The sequence below is a fragment of the Rattus norvegicus genome, chromosome 2, assembly GCF_036323735.1.
Source record: "Rattus norvegicus strain BN/NHsdMcwi chromosome 2, GRCr8, whole genome shotgun sequence".
Taxonomy (NCBI): Eukaryota; Metazoa; Chordata; class Mammalia; order Rodentia; family Muridae; genus Rattus; species Rattus norvegicus.
In genome coordinates, this window is record NC_086020.1 from 90,888,014 (window position 1) to 90,911,135 (window position 23,122).

Consider the following 23,122-nt stretch of genomic DNA (forward strand, 5'->3'; position numbering starts at 1 on the left):
AGCCAAAATATTATACAAAACAAATGTATCAGTCATTATATTGAAGAGAAAACAACATGATCCACAGGTATTTCTCACTCGTTATGTCTCTGGGCAGAGCTATAAGCTTGAAAGAAGCAGAATTACAAATATTACAGATCAATAAGAATAGACTCTATTTGCTGCAAATGCACATGTAGCCTTGTGGTTTAAATTCATATACTCCAAACTAAGGACACTTGCAAGATTTCTAGAGCATGATTTCAATCAGCCTTTATTTAAATCTACCAGATATTTGGGTAAGAATAATATTAGCTTGTATGCTTTAGCAGAAAGAAAACAGCAGAATGCTTATCCTAGAGTTCCAGGTGACAGGTAATAGTTGTAAAGAGAGATCATTGGCTTACAAAATGGTGGCATAAAAAGCATGCCTCCTTAGCCAAAAATGTCAGCAGTCACTGTTTCACATCTTGAAAGTGACTATGCCAATATGACCTAGTTGTGGTGGGATCTGGAAAAATCAGTATAGAAAGTATAATTCCCTCTAACCTCCATGATTCTAGATCAGTCTATACAGATGGAGACCATAACTATTTTTATAAAACATTAACTATAAGAACTCACAAAAGATGTAGGTCACGATATAATATATGTTGACAGGCATATAAAAGGATTCAATTCATGTCATCAATACAATGTGGAAAATAAAGATCTTCACAGAGCAGAAATCTTAGAAAGAGGCAAGCCCCAAGCTGATTTTGTTTTTGTACTGGAATATATTTGATGGAGAATGACAGGCAGTTTTTTACTTAGTAAATAGGTAATAAGAGCATCAGGAAGTAATCTGGTCAAGTGAATATTAACATGTCCCTGCTTTCAAGTGAAGGAAAGCTAAGTTCAGAAAGAACAGATGACTTTCCTAACGTATTTATCTAAAGTGACTGGTATTGAGATCAGACTGTCCTTGGGGCCCTGAGAACTGTATATTCACAAACCTTAAGTCGACTTCTGCATCTTCCTCTCCACCGAAATTAATGGCTCTTCCAACATTCTGGAATCTTTGTAATCTTTGGAAACACATGCCAGCCTCTAGCAAAATTACTGTTAAATTATTATGCTTCTTTTACTCCCTTAAGCCTTAGGCCGTGTCACTTTGGATTCAAAAGATCATACAGGAACATGAAAGCTTTGGATGGCTGAACAGCACATTTTACTGCTAAAAAAGTTCCTGAAATTTTGAGTGTAATTTTTCACTTTCTGGGTTATGAACTTTGTGTAAGTCTTGCATAACTCCTCTAAGGCTTAGTTTATTAATCTGTAGAGGGAGATGTTATGCATGCGTGAGCAACTACTTGTGAATATTACTTGGGATGATGTATCTGAATGTGTTTTATTCATGCTAAATCTATATATATATATATATATATATATATATATATATATATATATATATATATATATATATGTGTGTGTGTGTGTGTGTGTTTTTAAATAGTAATATTGAATAAGTTTACGTTCAGAAGAAGCCAAATCTGAATAAAGGTAGATGTTGAAATACATTTAAAAGATATTTCTAACAATTGTTTAAACAATATGTTTCAGCCACAGAAATTATTGGCATTCATAAAAGATCTGAAAATAATGGAATGGAATTAGTATGCATTCAAATGTGGCACGGATATATTTTCTTTTGGATATATTGTTTCATATCACATTATTCAGTTATTCAGTAATTAAATCAGTAAAAAGTAATTACATAAAACATACTACATGCATATGCTATATGTAAGGAAATTTATTTTAAATGAAAATCAGCCAAAGTTTGGCAGAGCAGTGATTGTTTATAATCTCAGGCATCAGGGAGTGAGAGCACAGGATGACAAATTATAGACCAACTTTATGAAATTCACCTAGACTACATGATGAAATGATATCTTGACCAAAACAAAATGTCAATTCTAAAATTCAGTGATTATAAAAGAAGTTATGAGGTATTACCTGAATATGCAACTTTTAAAAGATGTCTTTGCATATTTCCTTTTAAAAATTACTGAATATTTACTTTAAACAGAACTTATAAGCCTGTAGAACAATATATTTGCTCTATCAGACTTATTGTGACTGGGTCTTAAACAAACAGAGACCGTTAAAAAGTGGAACAAAGAGCTAAGCGTTCATTGAAGCTGAATGTTCAATTCAGTTATCATTACGCTTCTTAAAGAATTTAGACATATGACTTTATTATTTGGATACATTACTTGGATTTATTATTTGGATATATCATGAACAAAATTGTTTATGTGTTTTCCTATCAGAACTTAGAAACTGATTTAGTGTAAAGGTAAAGGTTAAAAATTACATAGACAAAGGATTTACAATTAATGACCTCAATTTCTTTGTAAACATGGACTCTAGTGTCTGTTAATAAAAGGTATTACTCAGAATACAAACTCCTCTCTTGTACAGTAACCTCATCATTTACAGTGGCGATTTCTATTTCTTAATTCTTTTTACAAAAATAAACCAATTATCCCATTTTGCTAGGCTATTGTTTTAAAGTATTCTCTTATAAATGTTATTTTCCTTTGTCATTTATGTAGAATATTGAGACAAACTTTATTTGTAATAATAGACATAAAATGCAGGTCCTTGGAAATATAATGATCTTTCCAATTTTGTTTATAATTCCTTAGTTCTCTTTTTCTATGTAAACATGGCACAGATTTATGATGTTTCTTTAAATGAAGCCAAAATTATGAATCTTATGATAACATGTGTGTATTTGTATGTGTGTGTATGTTTGTAAGCGTACATGCCTTAGTGAACAAATTTTAAGAGCTGAACATTAACTTGTGTGGGTATATATTTTACCTAATATTAATCTGGTATTATTGTCCTGCCTGTATAGGGAATAAACACCATAAATTGAATTAAGATTATTGGATTTTGAAAGGTAATAAAATCCAAATTGATAATAAAATAGTTAAATTCAGTGATGACATTTGAAGCCTTTGCAAATGGTAAGTTAGGAAAGTCAAGGTTTTACAACAGGATTACATTACTGCATAGTGATGATTCAGCTATCCAAGAGATAGAGCACTTCATGTGAGGAAATTTGTACTTTATCTAATTAATTGAAGCATTTTGAACAATTTAAACATCAAAATATTTGTGAGCTCTTATCTGGAAGTGTACATTAGACAGATATAGATGAAATTATTAATGATTGATAGTCAATAACAGATAGAATCAATAAGCATTGAAATAGTGCGTAGAGCATAAGTGAAATCATAGTGAACAACAATACTCAAATGTACACTAATAACTAGAAGGTGAAGATGTAGGAGGCAGTGTGAAGGAGGTATGACAAGGAGAGAAATGACACTCATCAGAAGAAGCAAAGATGAAAAGGGCTGCAGATAGAACCTTTAAAGAGCTGTAGGTCTTTTCAATTCCTTAAGGCCATACTTTTGGTAATTTGTTACAACCTGGGAAATGAGTAGAGGTGTTGGGTAATGCAGAAAAGCAGAAGTCAATTACTAACAAAGGAATAACTCAGACACTAACAAATAAAGTGTGTCCAAGAATAGTGATGCCTCAAAAGTAAAACAAAACTATAACAAAATGCTTTCTATTATCTTATCTAGATCAGCACCCAAAATTTTATTTGATGTGTGATTCCCTTCCTTTCTCTCTCTCTCTCTTTGTATGTGTGTGTATGTGTACTTCACCTATATTTTCTTAATCCTTCACAACTATGCCATATATAACATATATGATAGTTAGCTACAGTCACCATGACTGCTAGAAATTATTTACATTGCATAGTTAATGTAGAAGATGATGGCCTTGCCTGAGAGCAACAGGAGGGTAGGACCTTGGTCCCAGGGAACTTAGATGCCATAGCTAAGTGGGAAGCTGGAGTGATGGGGCAGGAGAGTGTAGACGATGGGGAAGCACTCTCATACAGGCAAAGGAGAGGGGGTTGCTGGATGTGGGATGGAGGGTTGGTGAAGGGATAACAAGAAAGTGGGGTATCATTTGAAATGTAAAGGAATGGAATGATTAATAAAAAATAAAAAAGGAATAAAACTTCTAGCCTTTGATACATATGTCTAATCCAACCATTGAAAATTTCTAATACATTCTGTTATGACTTTAGTTATTTTAAATTCTACAACTAAGGGAGACCAAGAGGATTTTATATTTATGTGTCAGTTTGACCAACATTTTTATGTAGTTTATATCCTCATATACATATACATGGGGTCTTTGCTTCTTTTTTCTTTGCTCAATAAGCTAATTATTTAAAGGGGGCTCTATATGTTGTCTTGTGTTTCTCTTGCTGTGGAAAGATTCCATGACCACAGAAACTCTTATAAAAGAAAGAATTTAATTAGCACTGGTTCACATTTCAGAGGATTAGCCCATTGCCAGTGTTAATCATGGTGTGAAACTTTGCTAGCCTGCAAGTAGAGGCGGTGAGGGAGAAGGAGCTGAGAATTCAATATTTGACCATAAGAGAGCAGGAAGAGACAATGACACAATGGATAGGCATGAGATGCTGAGAACTAAAAGTCCACCTGATAGTGACATGCCTCCTCCAACAAAGTCACATATAATCCAACAAGGCCACACCTCCCAATAGTGCCACTCTTTATGGGCCTATGAAGGCCAATTTTACTCATAAGCGATGAATGTGTATAAATTTATATAATATAAATAATAACTAAAATTTATATATTCTAAGTGTTTTATACATCTGACATGATATATTAATTCTGTTTCCATATTTGAGCTATCAGGCTATATTGAACAAAGGTGACATGGACCTAACAGTTTAGAGGGTTTTATCTCACTGACTTCATTTTTATTAGAATTACATTAGTAAGTGATATAAACTATGTCATAGTTATGGTTTTACTGATGTGAACAGGTACCATTACCAAGGCAAGTCATATAAACAATAAAATATATTTGGGGGTGGCTTACATGTTCAGAGATTCAGTCCATTATCATTAGTATGGGAGAATGGCAGCATCCAGACATGCATGGTACAGGAGTTGTTGCAAGTTCTACAATGTCATCTGATGACTGTTAGCAGAATACTGACTTCTAGGCAACTAGGATGAGAGTTTTATAGCCCACACACACAGTGACACACCTACTCCAAAAAGGTCAGACCTTGAAATAGTGTGAATCCCTGGGCCAAGCTTATTCAAACCATGACATCCCACTCTCTGGCCCCCAGAGACTTGTTCAAACACATGAGTTTGTGGGGGCCATATCAGTCCATAGAATAATAAAAATGTACATTTAGTCCAACTTCCAAAGTCCCCAATGGCTCTGGCATCTCGAACATATTGGGGTCCCCAAAGCAGCTTCAATGTTACAGCTTCTTGTTTCAATTTCTGGGATTGACACATGGTTTTTTGGGCTCTTCCAAAGGTAGGGCATCACTTCTCCAATGCTACCCTCCATAGCACTCTAAGCTCAGGTTGATCCACTCTACTGCTGCTACTATTCTTGGTGATGATATCATGATACTGGTGTCTCCAATATGCTGTAGTCTTCAATGCAATGAGACGTCACCAATTGCCTCTCAAAGGCTCTTTTCATGGTGCCAAGCCTTAAATCCTCTTCATGACCTCTTCAGTCCTAGGCCATCAACTGCAATTGAAGCTGCTCCTTCATCAATGACTTTTCATGTCATCTCACAGTTCCAAGGCTCAGCTGCTCTTCATAACGCCTTCATGCCTTCAAAATCAGTACCAACTAGGTGACTCTTACACATTACTAAGTAGAGTTGCAGCGTGAGATACAAAATTAGCAATCTCTGGAACATAGCTTCCTTGTGCTCTCAGAAAACATTTCAAAGGTTTTCATCTCAGTGATGCTTGTCTCTTCTCTAGGTAACCAGCAACAATTGTCCCAGTAGTTCCTTCTATTTTTCACTCTAAAGCCAGAGCCACATGGCCAAAAAGTTCTGCTGCTTGCTGGGACTGGAACACAGTCACCCTTATTCTCTTACCAGATTTCTATTTTCCAAGCCCTTCACTGCCTAAACTTGGTTGTTCTGGATCTAGCTCTGTAGGTTTATCTTGAACTCAGAGATCTGTAGCCTGTCTCCTGGGATTAAAGGTGTGTACCACCATGCCTGGATCTAAACTTACCTGGGTAGGATCATGTCCCAAAGTCCCTTAATTTGTTATATCCTAGCCCATAGGATTCAGCTCCATTTCACTTCCTGGTGCACCTTTAATACTTGAACCATATTTATTTAAGCTTGCTAAGCTTGTTCAAAATGTTCTTCATGAGACTGAACCAGAGAACAGTCTTTGCTGGTTGTTGTTGTTGTTGTTGGTGGTGGTGGTGGTGTTGTTGTTGTTGTTTTGAGACTTCCCTTGTCAATGCAATTAATCTAAATCTCTTTACCTTAACCTCAGGTAGGATCTTCAGACAAGAGCAAAAAGAAGCTACATTCTTCACCAAAATACCCCCAAACCAGCCTCTACACCACAAACTGAAATTCTCCTCTGAAATTTCTTGGGTAAGGTTTGTCTAATTCAAATTCCTCACATCAACAGTCTTCCATATCCCTACTAGGAGAGCTCATTAATCCCTACTTAAAGCATACTGCTACTTTCCAAATCCAAAGCCCCCAAATTCACATTGTTTCAAATATTAGGATTGGGCCTATCACAGCAATACCCCAGTCCCTGGTTCCAACTTCTGTCTTAGTTAGGGTTTTCCTGCTTTAACCAGAGACTATAACCAAGGCAAGTCTTATAAAAGACAACATATATTTGGGGCTGATTTACAGGTTTAGGGGTCAGTCCAATAGCATCAAGGTAGGACCACAGCAGCATCTAGACTGACAAGGTAAAGGCAGAGCTGAGAGGTCTATATCTTTGTCTGAAGGCTGTTAGTGGAAGACTAACTTCCAGGAAGCCAGGAAGAAGACCTTAAAGCCAAACCCACAGTGGCACACCTATTTCAAAAAGGCCATACCTCCAAATAGTGCCATTCTCTGGGCCAAGCATTTTCAAACCATCACACAATAAAGCATTTTATTGGTTTTCAATATTTTAAGAAACATTCATCCTTTTTCATGAAGATTGTACTGATTTCTATTACATTAAAGAGTATGAAAAAAGTCATTTATGAATATCCTTTCCTGGGGTTGGGGATTTAGCTCAGTGGTAGAGCGCTTGCCTAGGAAGTGCAAGGCCCTGTGTTCGGTCCCCAGCTCCGGAAAAAAAAAAGAGATAAATAAATGAATATCCTTGCCTTCTTTCTGTAGGTTCCCACCTGTAGTGGTGGAACAATACTTCCCTGAGTTCTAGTCTTAATAGAGCAATTGCATAATAGTGAACCTGTTAGTTCTTTTTTTTTTTCACAGTTTTTTTTTCCTTTATTAACTTGAGTATTTCTTATTTACATTTCGATCCTTATTCCTCTTCCCGGTTTCCGGGCCAACATCCCACTAACCTCTCCGGAGAGTTCTTCTTGTTAAATTATCAAATACAGCAAATGTGTATACCATATTATTTTCTTTTCTAAAATGAGATGCAACAGGCACAGATGTTTAGAAATACTTGTTAACAGACAAAACAGAAATTTAATATATTAATCAATAGTAATTCTTTCTGAGAATTAGAAAACATCTAACGTGCCTAAAGTACATAAATTTATGACACAAACATCTACATTTCCAACAGGATTATAGAAACAGTCTTGGAAACACAATGTCTTTGCTCATTTCTCTCAAGCTGAACTTACCATATAAAATCTGGATAAATGTTTTATCTGCTATCATATATATCATTTTTCACAGGACATACCATTTACATGCCATGCAGGTTACATCAGTATGTTTCGTTACCTACACGACATTATAAGCATTGATAATATCGGCTTACTTAATAAGAATATGGCGCCTGATGTATCCAAACTAGCAAGAAGCAATCTATTTTAAGTTATAGTCATGTATCAAAAATTGATGAGGTAGTGCTTGATATAGCTTGTTTCCTTGAGAAAATAAGTTTCCCAACAAGCATGCATTAGATCACTAAGTCTCTATGTATGGGGCTTCATGAACAAAAAATGTTTAGGTAAATTGGAATTGATACAATTCTTGGACTGCCCATCTCCCATACCCAAAGTAATGATAAGAAAATGATAAGAAATCTATCCTTGAGAGGGTAGGTATTATCTCCTCTAAAAATATGCCATTGTCTGTTTATAACCCAAGATTTTACTAAGTTTTTAGACAATAAAATGTCTCGGAATTTATTTTATTCCAATTTTGAGCAATATTTGAAACTGACAACATCTCCTGATACATGTAGAACATACCTTGGCATTGTAGAAATACAAGCAAAAGAGACAAGATGCTTGCTAGACTACATATGGATCAGTTAAATCTTACAAACAATCCTCCTTGATCTCTTTCATCACTAAGAACCAGGGTAACTAGAATCGTGATGTGGGTTATTGTATCAAGTAAGCATGATCATTCTGCTTATGAATGATAGTGTGGTCTTTGGAACACACCCTTGTTTTGGCTCAAAAAAATCACACCAGTGTGGTCAGTAAATGAGCTAAATGGATCTGAAAAGATAAGTCTTCATCCAGTCTAAATAACATGAATAGGTGTTAGCTTTGATAAAATTAATAATTAATATCTAGGCCTTATTTATACTGATTTCAAAAGAAATAAGAACTCTATGGATGTATCCAGGAATAAAAGTTGGTTTTAATTATTCTAAAGATGCTGAATCTGCAATAAAAATTGCTTATATTTTCAAATAATTAGAATTGAAACAATTTAAAATGTGTTCTAAAATAAATTCTGAATGAATACTGCACAGGATAAATTATTTATTTTTAGAAATAAAGTATTGCTAATAAAAATATAGAATATTTATATCAATAAGTGGAAGATGGCATTGCAGTTATGGATTAGAACAAAGATAATATCAATACTTTTATATTTTCAATACATCACAGGGAATTATTGCTACTAAATGTTATGTAGATATTGGCATTATTTTCAAATTTCTGTAGACTGTTAGAAATCCTTAGCATCTTGGAAAATATAGAACTTAATATAGTCACTCTGTAGACGAGCTTGACTTTGAACTCACAGAGGTCCACCTGCGGTCTACCTGCTTCTGTTCCCTTGAGTAAGACTGCAATCTCAAAGTATAAACTATACTTACAAGCATTTAAAACTGAATTGATTTAAAAATACACCACATTTTTCTAATTAAACAATTAACACATAATATGTAATAATTGTTTAAGGTAGTGTGGAGAGATGCCTCACTTGGTGCTCTTATAAGGGATCTTTCGTTGGTTGCTAGAACCCAAATCTCACTCTAGTTCAAGAAGATCCCATACACTTTCTGACCTCTGTGGCTATGAGCATAGGTTTGGAATATATATATATATATATATATATATATATATATATATATATATATATAACTCATAAATATAAAATATAAATATAAAATCAAAATTTTTAAAAAATTAAAGCCAAGCAATATGGAGGGTTTATTTCTATCCCTTTGCTACTTACTGAAACCATCATCTTCATGAGCTTAATGTTACATATAGAGAAACCAATGTTAAGTATAATTGTTACCTTCATCACATAGTTTGTTCTTGTAGTTTTTCGTGTTTAGTTTATTGGTTTTGAGACAGGATTCAATCTGTATCTCAGGCTAGCCTAGCACTTAAGATCCTTATGCTTCAGCCTCTAATATAGTCAAATTTCAGCAGTGTGCTGGTTAATCTTATATTAACTTGACACCCAAATAAGAGTTATGTGAAAGTAAGGAGACTTAATTGAGAAAATACCTATATAAGATCTAATTATAAGATATTTTCTTAATTGGTGATTAATGGTGGAAATCCCATTCATTGTACATGGTTCTATCCCTGGACTGGTGGTCTTACATTCTATAAGAACGCAGGCTGAAAGAGTCATGTTGGACAGGCCAATAGGCTGTATTTCTCCACAACTTATAAATCAGATCCTGCCTCCTTGTTAATTTCCTGATTGAGTTCCTGTCCTAAATTCAGTTTTTCATTATTAGCAAGGTAAAAGGGTAACCCCAATAAATCCTTTCCCCCATACCTTGCTTTTTGATCATGGTATTTCATCACAGCAATAGAAATAGTAAGACAAGTGGTACCAGAGAAAGAGGGTATTATTGTGACAGACTTGACCATATTTGGGGAATTAATGTGGAAACACTTTGGGATGTTGGACTAGAAAAGCCATAGTTTTCAGGGAGCTCAAAGTGATGTTCTGTAGACACTTATAAGAATGTTGAGAACACAGCCCCTTGCAGTACCTTCTCCAAAATTAACCATATAATGAGTCACAAAATAGGCTTCAAAATATACAAGATCAGCACAGTCTAAGGATGGACATGAATAACAACAACAACCAAGAAAAAAAAAAGACAACAACAACAACAAAAAAAAAACCGACAGAAAGCCAGCATATACATGAAAGTTGAACAATGCACTACTCAATTACATGGTCAGGGAAGAAATAATGAAATAAAGAAAGAAATTAAAGATTTTTTAAAATATCACCTAGAAAACATCATCCTGAGTGAAGTAACCCAATCTCAAAAGAACACACATGGTATGCTCTCACTGGTAAATGGATATTAGTCCAAACTCAGAATACCCAAGATACAATCCACAGACCACATGAAGCTCAAGAAGTTGGAAGACCAAAAGCTTCAATCTTTCTTGGAAGGGAGAACAAAATATTCATAGGAGGAAATACAGAGACAAAGTGCGGAATAGAGTATGAAGGAAAGGTCATCCAGAGAAGGCCCCACCCGGAGATCCATCCCATATATTGTCAGCAAGCCCAGACAATATTGTGGATGCCAAGAAGTACATGTTGACAGGAGTCTGATACAGCTGTCTCCTGAGAGGCCCTTCCAGAGTCTGAAAAATAAACAGGCAGTTGCTCCTAGCAAACCATTGAAGTGAGAGTTGGGTACCCAATGGAGATGTTAGAGAAAGGACTGAAGGAGCTGAAATGGTTTTCAACCACATAGGAAGAACAGCAATATCAGCCAATCAGATGCCTCAGAGCCCCCAGAGACTAAACCACCAACCAAAGAGTACATATGGAGGGACCCATTGCTCTAGCCACATATGTAGCATAGGATGGCCATATGGGGGGTATCCCTGAGAGAAGAGGCCCTTGGCCCTGTGAAGGCTCAATGTCCCCAGTGTAGGGGAAATCCAGGGCGGGGAGATTAGAGGGAGTGGGTTGGTGAATAGAGGATCACTCTCATACAGGTAAGGGGAAGGGAGATGGGATAGGGGCACTCCAGAGGGGAAATCAGGAAAGGGGATAACATCTGAAATGTAAGTAAAGAAAATATCCCATTTTTAAAAAGCCAATTAAAATGATTTTTGAGAACAGTGTGAAATGTGATCTTGCTTGTGAAGTTTCAGAGAGACCTTTAAACACTCTATCTGGGCTGTTCACAATTTTGATTTAAGATTCTGACATTATGGTCAACTGCAGCTTAGGAATCAGTTCTTATTAACAGGAGATTGGCACTATTAAAGTGAAACACTTTTGTTCGTGAGACAATTAATGCTCATTGGCTGGAGCTAAGAAATTAGCCATGGTTAAAAAGAGGCCACTGAAATTGTGGTGAAAAATTCTGGAAAGTGTTTCCTCAGGATCAATACATAGAAACTGTGTTCCAGAAGCTCATGCTGGCAGTTCAAATTGGTCATGTAAGAGTCAAACTGGTGGAACTGCTTTTAAAGGCATGAATAGGTGATGGTGTTGGCACTGAGGTTTAGGACTATGTGGCAGGACAAGAAAGCCCCAGAAGAAAGTCCAAGAGAAGCTATTGGAGAAAGCAAAACACAGTTACAGGAAGAGACTCCAGATATTTTGGAGATGCCAGTAACATAGGACTATCACCAAGAACAGTGGAGGTAGAGGAGAGTTCCTCTGAGACTAGGGGATAACCTCTGTGTGCTGTAGATGGTGGAGCTGGTGAACTGAACTAAGAAATCTGGAGGACCTGGGAAGATTACTGGATATTGAGTTATTTATGCTATTGGAGTTGGAGTTTCTTTTGTTCATATTGTGACTGTTTCCTACATGTTCCCTCTTGAAGAATGTATATAACTCCACTTTCATGTTTATAGATCACAGTTGAAAGATTTTGGAGCTTTAAGTTAAGAGATTTTGAACTTCAAGAGAAAATGGATATTTTAAAGAGACAGAAATTTTAATGTGTTTGAATTTATAAAGCCTGTGGGAATTTGAAAGTTATTGTGTTTTATAGTTTGATATTAATATTAACATGCCACCTAGGCAATAAGTGAGAAAGAAAAGGTTTTGGCTGAATAGTAACCTGTTTGCATGTCAAGTTGACAAAGGGTAAGTTTTATTGGCTACTTTTGTGTCAACTTGACACAAGCTAGAGCCATCAGAGAGATTAGAACTACAATTGAGAAATTGTCACCACAAAATTAGTCTGAGGGCAAGCTTTTACAGTATTTTTGGTTTTTGGCTTTTTTTTCTTTTTTTTTGTTTGTTTTTTGGTGGTATTTAGAATTTTAATTCATTATCTCCCCTCTAGTTCTGCCCTCCAACAGTTCCTAATCCCATTACTCCTTGCCTATCTCCAAGAGGATGTTCCCACACATCCACATACACCCATACCCAGCCAGGCCGCACCATTCCCTGGGGCCTCAAGTCTCTCTAGAATTAGGTGCTCATTCTCTCATTGAGACCAGACCAGGCCATCCTGTGCTCTGTGTGTTGGAGGGCCTTGAACTAGTGTATGCTGCCTGCTTGGTGGCTCAGCGTCTGAAAGATCTCAGGGGTCCAGGTTTGTTAATACTGCTGGCCTTCCTATGGGATTACTCCTCCTCCTCTCTTCTTCCAGCCTTTCCCTAATTCAACTACAGGGGTCCTCCTGCTTCTGTCCATTGGTTGGATATAAGTATCTGCCTCTGTTTCAGTCAGCTACTTGATGAGCCTATTGGAGGGCAGCCATGCTAGGTGTTTGTAAGCACATCATAGCACCAGTAATAGTGTCAGGCCCTGGAACTTCCCCGTGGGATGGATCCCAATCTGTGCCTGTCTCTGGACTTTGCTTCCCTCAGTCTCTTCTCCCTTTTTGTCCTTGCAGTTCTTTTAGACAGCAACAATTCTGAGTCAGAGTTTTTGACTGTGGGATGGCAGCATCATCACTCCAATTAATGCTCTGTCTTTCTACTGGACATGGACTTCACAAGTTCCCTCTTTCCACTTTTGTTCATTCCATCTAAGGTCCCTCCCTTTGAGACTTGGGATTCTCTCACCTCCAGGATCTCTGGCATATTCTAGAGGGACCACCATCTCCTACCTCCCAAGTTTGTATACTTTCTGCTGGACATTGGGCCTTCACTCCTGCTCCCCTCTCAAACCTGATCATGTTACCCTTTTCTCCTGCCCCTCCACCTCCCATCTCTAACCCAGTTCCTTCTGTCCTTCTGCCCTCTAGTTTCTTCTCCCTCCCAATGGGATTGAAGCACCTCATCACTTGGGCCCTATGGCTTGCTATTTTTTTTTTAGTTCTGTGGTTTGTATCCTGTGTATTCAGTAATTTTTTTTCACTAATATCCACTTATTAGTGTCTACACATACCATTTTCTTTTAGGTCTAAGATGGGAATAATATTTTCCAGTTCTATCCATTTTCCTGCAAAACTCACAATGTTCTCATTCTTAATAGCCGAATAGTATTTGATTCTGTAAATGAATCACATTTTCTGTATCTACTTCTCCATTGTGGCATATGTGGGTTGTTTTCAACTTCTGGCTATCACAAATAAAGGTCATATGAACATAGTGGAGCATGTGCCCTTGTAGCATGTTAGAACATCTCTTGGGTATATGCCCAGGAATAGTATAGTTGGGTCTTCAGGTAGATATATTTCTAATTTTTTGAGAAACCTTCAGATTGATTTCCACAGTGGTTCTACCAGTTTACAATCCCAACAGTAATGCGGGAGTGTTCCTCTTTGCATTCTTGCCAACAAGAATGTGCTGTGACCGGAGTTTTTGATCTTAGCCATTCTGTAAGGTGGTGGTATCTCAGGGTTGTTTTGATTTGCATTTCTGTGTTCACTAAGGGCTGTGAACATTTTTAGGTGCTTCTCAACCATTCAAGATTATGAATTCTGTGTTTAGTTCTATATCCCATTTTTTGATTGTGTTATTCAGTGTTTTAGAGGTTAACTTCTTGAGTCTTTTGTATATTTTGAATATTAGCCCTCTCTCAGAAGTGAGGTTAATGATTTTTTTTCTGAATCTGTAGGTTGCTTATGGTTCTATAAGGTACTATAAGGTTCTATGTCTTTTGCCTTATAGAAGATTTTCAGTTTCATGAGATCCCATTTATCAATTATTGATCTTAGAGCCTGAGTCACTGGAGTTTTCTTTAGGAAATCCATTCCTCTTTGAGCTTGATTTCAAAGTTCTGTCTCACTTTCTCTATTAGATTTTGTGTATATGGTTTTTGTTGAGGTCCTTGATCTACTTGGATTTGAGATTTCTGCAAGGTGACAAATGTGGATCTGTTTTCAATTTTGTACATACTAACTGACAGATCAGCAGCATTTAGTGAAGATGTTTTCTTCTGTTATTGTATATTTTTAGCTTCTTTGTAAAAGATCAAGTGTTCATAAATGTCTGGATTTTTCTGGGTCTTCATTTCTATTCCATTGATCAAACTGTCTGTCTCTGTACCAATACAAATACCATGCACTTTTTATCACTATTGCTCCGTAGTAGAACTTGAGGTCAGGGATGATGATTCGCCCAGAAGTTCTTTGATTGTTAAGGATTGTTTTCACTAATTTGGGTTTTTTGTCTCTCCATATGAAATTGAGAATTTCTCTGTCCTTGTCTTTGAAAAACTGTTTTAGGATTTTTATGGGGATTGTGTTGAATCTGTAGATTGCTTTTGGTAAGATGGTCATTTTTACTATATTAATCTTACCAATCGAAGGGCATGGGGGACCTCTCCATTTTCTGAGGGCTTCTTGGATTTCTTTCTTGAGAGACTTGAGATATGTCATACAGATCTTTCACTTGTTTGGTTAGAATTACTCTAAAATATTTTTTATCATATGTGACTATTTTGAAAGGTGTTGTTTCCCTATTTTCTTTCTCAGTCTGTTTTTCATTTGTTTAAAGGAAGGCTACTGATTTTTTTAGTTAATTTTATATCCAGCCATTTTTCTGAAATTGTTTATCAACTGTAGAAGTTCTCTGGTAGAATTTTTGGGGTCGCTTATGAATACTATGTTATCATTTGCAATTGGTGATATTTTTACTTCTTTTCCAATCTGTATCCCCTTGATCTCATTTTGTTTTCTTATTTCTCTGGATAGAACTTTGAGTAACATAGTGAATAGATGTGGGGAGATTGTACAGCCCTGTCTTACCCCTGACTTTAGTGGGATCTCTTCAAGTATCTCTCCACTTAATTAGATATTGGCATTTGTTTGCTATATATTGCTTTTATTATATTTAGGTATGGACCTCGAATTCTTGATCTCCCCAATACTTTTAACGCAAAGGAGTGTTGTATTTTGTCAAATGCTTTTCAGCATCTTTTGAGATGATCATGTGATTTTTTTTCCTTTGAATTTCTTTATATAGTGGATTACATTAATGGATTTTCATGTATCAAACCATTCTTGTATCCCTGGAATGAAGCCTACTTGATCATGGTAAATGATCCTTTTAATGTGTTCTTGGTTGTGGTTTGCTAGAATCTTATTGAGTATTTTGCATCAATTTTCATAAGCAAAATTGGTCTGAAATCATCTCTTTGTTGTATCTGTGTGTGGTTTTGGTATCAGAGTAATTATGGCATCATAGACTGAATTAGGTAGTGCTCCTTCTCTTTCTTTCTTTCTTTCTTTCTTTCTTTCTTTCTTTCTTTCTTCCTTCCTTCCTTTCTTTCTTTTTTTTTGAATAATATGAGGAGTGTTGGTATTAGCTCTTTTTTTAAGGTCTGGTAGAATTCTGAATTAAAATTATATGGCCCTTGGCTTTTTTTTGTGGAGGGGGGTGTTGGGAGAGTTTTAATTACTATTTCTTTAGAGGATATGGATTTGTTTACTTGAGGCTTGTTTATTGACTGATTATATGGTGAATTTTGGAAAATACACCATGAGGTGCTGCAAAGAAGGTATTTTTCTTCTATTTTAGGGCAAAATGTTCTGCATATGTCTCTTAAATCCATTCGGTTCATAACCTCTGTTAGTTCACTGTGTCTCTAGTTTCTGTTTCAATGACCTATCCACTGGTGAGAACTGGATGTTGAAGTCTCCCACTATTTTTGTGTGGAGTTCAATGTGTTTTCTGAGGTTTAGTAAACTTTCTTTTATGAATGTGGGTGCCCTTGCATTGGGGCATATAGGTTCAGAATTTAGACTTTCTCTTGGTGGATTTTTGCTTTGATTATATGAAGTGTCTTTCCCCATTTCACTTGATAACTTTTGGCTGAAAATCTATTTTTTATTTTTTATTTTTTGATATTAAGATGACTACTCTGGCTTGCTTCTTGGGACCATTGGTGTGGAAGACCTTTTTTCAGCTTTTAACCCTGAGGTACTATCTCTCTTCATTATTGTGGTGTGTATCTTGTATGCAGCAAAATGTTGGATCTTGTATCAGTACCGAGTCTGTTAGCTTATGTCTTTTTTGTTCTTTTAAAGGAATTGAGTGTGTTAACATTGTGATATACAAAAGATAGATGATTGCTTTGTTATTTCCTGTTATGTTTGTTGTTAGAGGTGGCATTACATATATGTGATTCTCTCCTTTTTGTTTTGTTTTGGGATATTATCTTGTTTTTTCCCCCTTTGGAGAAGGTATCCTTATGTTTTGTTTTGTTTTGTTTTTTTGTTTTGTTTTTTTTCATTTCTAAAATCCTCTGTAGGGTTGGATTGGTAGGTAAGTATTGTTTAAATTTGGTTTTGTCATGAAATATTTTCATTTCTCTATCTATGATGTTTGATTATTTTGCAGCATATCGTAGTTTGAGTTGGCATTTGTGTTCCCTTAAGAGCTATTTGACCTCTGTCTAAGCTCTTCTGGCTTTTAGATACTCTGTCGAGAAGTCTGGTGTAATTCTGATAAGTCTGCCTTTATATGATATTTAGCCTTTTCCCCTTACAGCTTTAATTTTGTTGTTCTATGTATTTGGTGTTTTTATTATTATGAAAAAAGGGACTTTCATTTCTTGTCCAATCTCTTTGGTGTTCTATAAACTTCTTATACATTTATGGCCATCTCTTTCTTTAGACTGAGGACGTTTTCTTCTGTAATTTTGTTGAAGATATTTTCGTGTCGTTTAGTTGGGAATCTTCACTGTCTTCTATTCCTATTATTTAGTCTTTTCATTGTGTCTGGGTTTTCCTGGATGTTTTTGGTTAGGAATTTTTTCTGGTTGTTGTTTTGAATTGTCTTTAACCATTGTGTCCACATGTTCTAAGCTATCTTCTAAGCCTGAGATTCTGTCTTCTGTATCTTGTATTCTGTTGTTGATGCTGCATTATTAGTTCCTGACTACTTACCTAGGTTTTCTGTTTCCAGGATTGCCTCCGCTTTCTTTATTATTTCTACTTCCATATTTAGGTCTCAGACTGCTTTGTTCAATTTTTTTTACCAGTTTGATTGTGTTTTCTTATATTTCTTTAAGGCATTTATTTATTTCCCAATTAAGGGCTTCTACCTGTTTACCTGTGTTTTCCTCTATTTCTCTCAGTGAATTATTTATATGCTCCTTAAAGACTCTATTATCATCTGGAGATAGGATTTGAGGTCAATATTCTCTTTCTAGGTGTGTTGTAGCTAGAGCTTCAGTGGTGGGAGATCTGGTTTCTGATGGTGCCAAAGGATTTAGGCTTTTGTTGTTTATGGTATTGTGCTTGCCTCCTGCCTTATGGTTATCACTGGTGTTAACTAGCCTGGGAATCACTGTCTGGAGTCTCTTGGTTGCTACAGGTCTCCTCGGAGGCCTGCGGCCTTGGCTGTAGCAGACCACTGTGTGTGGGGTTGGCGGGGGTAGGTTTCAGTCTGTGGGATCTTCAGAAGAGCAAACAAGCTGATCATCTTCCCACGGGGAAAGTAGAGCCTGAAAAGTGACTATTTTCTTAATCAGTTGAATGACACAGCCCATCGTGGGTGGATCCTAACCTGGGATGGTATTCCTGGGTTTTATAAGAAAGCAGGTTAACATCAGACTGAGCTTGGGGACCCTGGTGGGGGAACTGATGGAAGTACAGAAGGAGCAGAGGGGGTTGCAACCCCCAAAGAAAAGCAATGTCCTCTGGCCAGATCACCCTGTGTTCCCAAGGATTGTACAGGAAGGAATCCATGGCTCTAAATACATATGTAGCAGAGGATGGCCTCATCTGGCATCAATGAGAGGGAAAGACTTGATCCTTAGTGCCCCAACTTAGGAGGACCTAGCTGCTGTGAGGTGGGAGAGGGTGGGTAGGAGTACACCCTCATAGAGGCAAATGGGAGGGGGAAGAAGGTAGATGTGGGATGGGGGGTTTATGGAGGAGTAACCAGAAAGTGGGATATCATTTACAATAAAAACGAATGTAATGGTTAATAAAAAAAATAAAGAAGAATCTCCGCATTGCATAGGAAGTGTTGAGAGAGTTGAGAGGTGTCTAGGACAAATAAGGAATATGTTAATGATATACTGTATGAAATTCTCACATTATTAATCAAAGTATTTAAAACAGTCACAAAAAAAGAAAGAAAGGAAGAAAAAGCATGTTGAGCTAGCCAATGGAAGCCACTAAGCAGTACCCATTCATGGCCTATGTATCAGCTCCCCCCTCCATATTCCAGTCTTATTAAACTTCCTGTCTTGGCTTCTTATAAAACCCAGGAATACCATCCCAGGTTTGGCTACACCCACAATGATGGACTACAATGTGCAACTGCAAGCCAAATAAATATTTTCTATCCTAGCTTGTTTTTTGTTCATATTATTTCATTACAATAATGGAAACCCAATTAAAACAAGTATGTGTTACTGACTTTTTTTGTTTCTGTGTTTTCTCTGTCTTCATGTATGTATCATCAAGGAACTTTAAGAAATTATCTTGCATGTGCTAGTAAAAAATGCTTCAAAATATTATCAAATTAAGTTCACAGTCTGAAAATAGTTTTAAGCTGGTTTCAAAATAATTATAAATGTTCTACTATTCCATTGATTGGCTATTCTCTATTTTCTAGAGCCAAGAATCTGTGAGTTTTAATCCTAATTTGGTAAAAAACTGACAATATTTTTAATAAAGTATTCTATATCAATTGAGATATATATATATATATATATATATATATATATATATATATAATTCTTTCTGGTAGCAAGCTATTTCTGAAGATAGAAAGCAAGAACACATTGTCATACGTTGCTTCATAATAACGACTTTTCCTGAGAAGCGTGTTTTAAGATGATTTCATCACTGGAAGAGCATTATAGATGTGCTTCCACAAATTAAGCTGATAATGTCATCTGATGGCATGATTTTATAGTACCACCAAAGAAATGCAGTTTACAGTTGAATGAAATGTCTTCTATAGTGATAGGCTATCTGTATTCATTCTTTTTCCTTTGCTGAAAAAAAAAACCAAAAAGACAAAAAAAAAAAAAAAACCAAAAACAAAAAAAAAACAAAAACAAAACAAAACAACAACAAAAAAAAAACCACAAGGTGCAGACAAACTCATAAAAGGAAGGGTATATTTGACTATAGTTTCAGAGAAATAAAGCTCATCACAGTATTGAAGCATGACACCAAGCAGCAAATATGGTGGCTGAAGGCTCACATCTTGAATCACAGGCAACAAGTAAAGACTGTACTGATTATGGTTCACAGCTTTAGAATTTCAAATCCCATCCTTAATGACATGCTCCCTCCAGCAAGACCACACCCTCCAAATCCATCCAAGCAGCACCACTAACTTGGGAGCAAATATACAAACATTGAGCTTATAAGGGACATTCTCATTCAAACTAAGACATCTGTAGGCATGATGACATGAACGTGTGTAACAAGATTATAATCAGTGTCTCTGCAGAGATCAAAGCTAGGCCTACATGATAGCTTCAATGCAGATCATCTTTAGAATCGTATTCTTATTGTTTTCAGAAAAAATAATTATGTATACAGAGTATGGACAATACTTTTAAAAACACAGTGTGATGTCTTTGAAGCTAACTCGTGGAACATGGCGACTTGCCACGGTTAGTGTTCTCTCCTCTCTCTCTCGGTTCTTCTCCACTGAAGTTTATTAAATTCTAAGAGTGATATCCTTGCAGCTGTGTGCTGGCATAATGTTATTGTGTCTGTATAAAGATTATCCTCATATCATTCAAATGCTGATTTAAGTGAGATCAAAAGAAGGGAGACGGGTAAGGAGATGACTGAAATATGGAATGCTAAGTTACAGGACATGGAACATAAATTAGAGGATTTCGATCCTATAACAGCAAAAATGGTAGTTCCTGATTAAAAAAAAATCCACAAAGTCTTAAGAAATCTAGTGGTAACCTATAGATATACAATTTATTAAGTTAAGAATACAGATTTTGTTTGATGCTAATTTAGAACAATGCCATACAATAGATTATATGTTTCATTTTATCCTTTTATAGGGTTTGGAGAATTAAAATATGTACATGTTAAGACATGTACATAGTGTTGATACATCATCAGAATTGCAATGGGCCTTTGCCTTGCCTTCTGAAAACAGTGATTCTGAGATTGTAATTTTTTTTCTTTTTTTAATTGAATTTTTTATTTACATTTTATATGTTATTCCATTTCCCAGTTTCCCCTCCAGTAATCTGCTATCCCACCCAGTCTCCTATTTCTATGAGGGTGCTCCCTTACCCACCTACCCACACTTACCTCCTCACTCTGACATGCCCCTATACTGGAGCATAGAGCCTTGGCAGGACTAAGGTCTCTCCTCCCATTGATATCCAACAAGGCCATCCTCTGCTACATATGCAGATGAAGCCATAGGTCCATCTGTATGTTCTTTTGGAATGGTGGTTTAGTCCCTGGGAGCTCTGGGGGATCTGGTTGGTTGATAATGTGTTCTTATGGGGTTGCAAAACCCTTTGGCTACTGTAGTCCTTTCCCTAACTCCTCCATTGGAGACCCTGTTCTCAGTTCAAAGGTTGGCTGCAAGCATTCGCCTCTTTATTTATAAGGCTTTAGCAGAGTCTCTCAACATACAACTATATCAGGCTCCTGTCAACATGCACTTCTTGGCTTTTGTAATATTGCCTGGGTTTGGTGGCTGTATGTACATCCCCATGTGGGGCAGTCTCTGGATGGCCCTACAGTCTCTGCTCCACACTTTATCTCTGTATTTCCTCCTGTGAGTATTTTTGTTCCCCATTCTAAGAAGGTCTGAGGCATCCACACTTTGGTCTTCCTTCTTCTTGAGCTTCATTTGGTTTGTGAATTATATATTGAGTATTCCAAGTTTTTGGACTGAAAACCACTTTCAGTGAGTGCACACCATGTGTGTCCTTTGGTGATTGGGTTACCTCTCTCGGGGTGACATTTTCAAGTTCCATCCCTTGTCCTAAGAAGTTCATGAAGACATTGTTTTTAATAGGTGAGTGGTACTCCATTTTGCAAGTATACCACATTTTCTGTATCCATTCCTCTGATGAAGGACATCTGGATTCTTTCCAACATCTGCCTATTATAAATAAGGCTGCTATGAACATAGTGGAGCATGTGGCCTTGTCACATATTGAAGCATCTTTTGGGTATATGCCCAGGAGTGATATAGCTGGGTCCTCAGGAAATACTATGTCCAATTTTCTGAGGAACCTCCAGACTGATTTCCAGGGTGGTTGTACTAGCTAGAGATTGAACATTTATTGTTTATCTCGGAAATGCCTTTACAGTTTGAAGCTAGTGATGCTTCAATATGTGTATCCATTAGAACACAATAAATTTTTAGACAGTATGGGAAAAAAACTGTTATAGATACAGCATACAATTCTACATGCGAAGTAATTTTGGAGAGATCTAACAAAACTTCAAAGGAAATGCACAAAGAACAGAAGGTGATATGTGATCTCCCAGAGGTAGAGTGAACAGTGTTTTATTGACTTTGGGTTTTAAAATATCAATGCGAGATAACACAGATGCTGAAATACACTGGAATTTGGAAACGACTTAAGAATTACATCAGCCTATATTAGTGATAGCCTCAGAATTGAAGACAGGAAATATTTTTCATTGGGGAAAAGAGTATGTTCTTTTTTTTAACAGAAAATGAAAAGCTGTGGATTCCTTCCAAATTGATAAAAATCAGATATGACAGGGAAAGGACCCCTGAAGATCTAGGCTGTACCACTAAAGCAAGAAAGACATCAGGAAGACCAAACAAAACAGGTAACATGATTTGCTTATCTGTTTCGTGGGAACAGCTCTGAAACTGTCTGAGATATAAAAAGTCTCCAGCCATAATTCAGCTATGCATAGAAAATCAATCTTCTTGGCGACAGAAAAAAAAAAACAAGCAAAAAAAGCTCAAGACTTATCATGACATTCTTTCAAAGTGTACACATAGAATTATTGTTTGGTAAATTGGTAAATACAATCCAAACTAACTAGCAAAGAAAGAAAGATGCCTTAGCTGTTCAGAGAACAAAGAATCATCTAAATTGGACACCTTCATATTCCATGCATGTATAATGTGAAAATGTGTATTACTTCTCAAGGCTTAGCTTATAGAGAAAAATATCCAGACAATCAACACTGACAAGATTTATCTTTGAGGATGTTGAAAAGGATTCTTAGTGGCTGAGCAATACTCTAACATCCTGTTTGATCCAACCTTAGATTGCCTTAATAGCTATTTAATCAAAATCAAGAACTGCTTCAAAGAAAGTTGCTAACCCCAATTGGTTCAGCATCCCAGACTGTTCCAGTTAGGACTGAAGTTAGCCCTGACCTCTATCAGCATGCAAATAGTACAGATAGCTGTCTTATAACTGACAATGATCACATCT

The 23,122-nt window shown here is 36.4% G+C and overlaps 1 protein-coding gene across 2 annotated transcripts in view; it reads left to right on the forward strand.

Annotated features, from left to right (window-relative positions):
• Txnl4al1 (thioredoxin-like 4A like 1) overlaps nt 1-23,122 on the forward strand; it is a 404,800-nt gene that overhangs the window by 45,664 nt on the left and 336,014 nt on the right. The window lies entirely within an intron of this gene.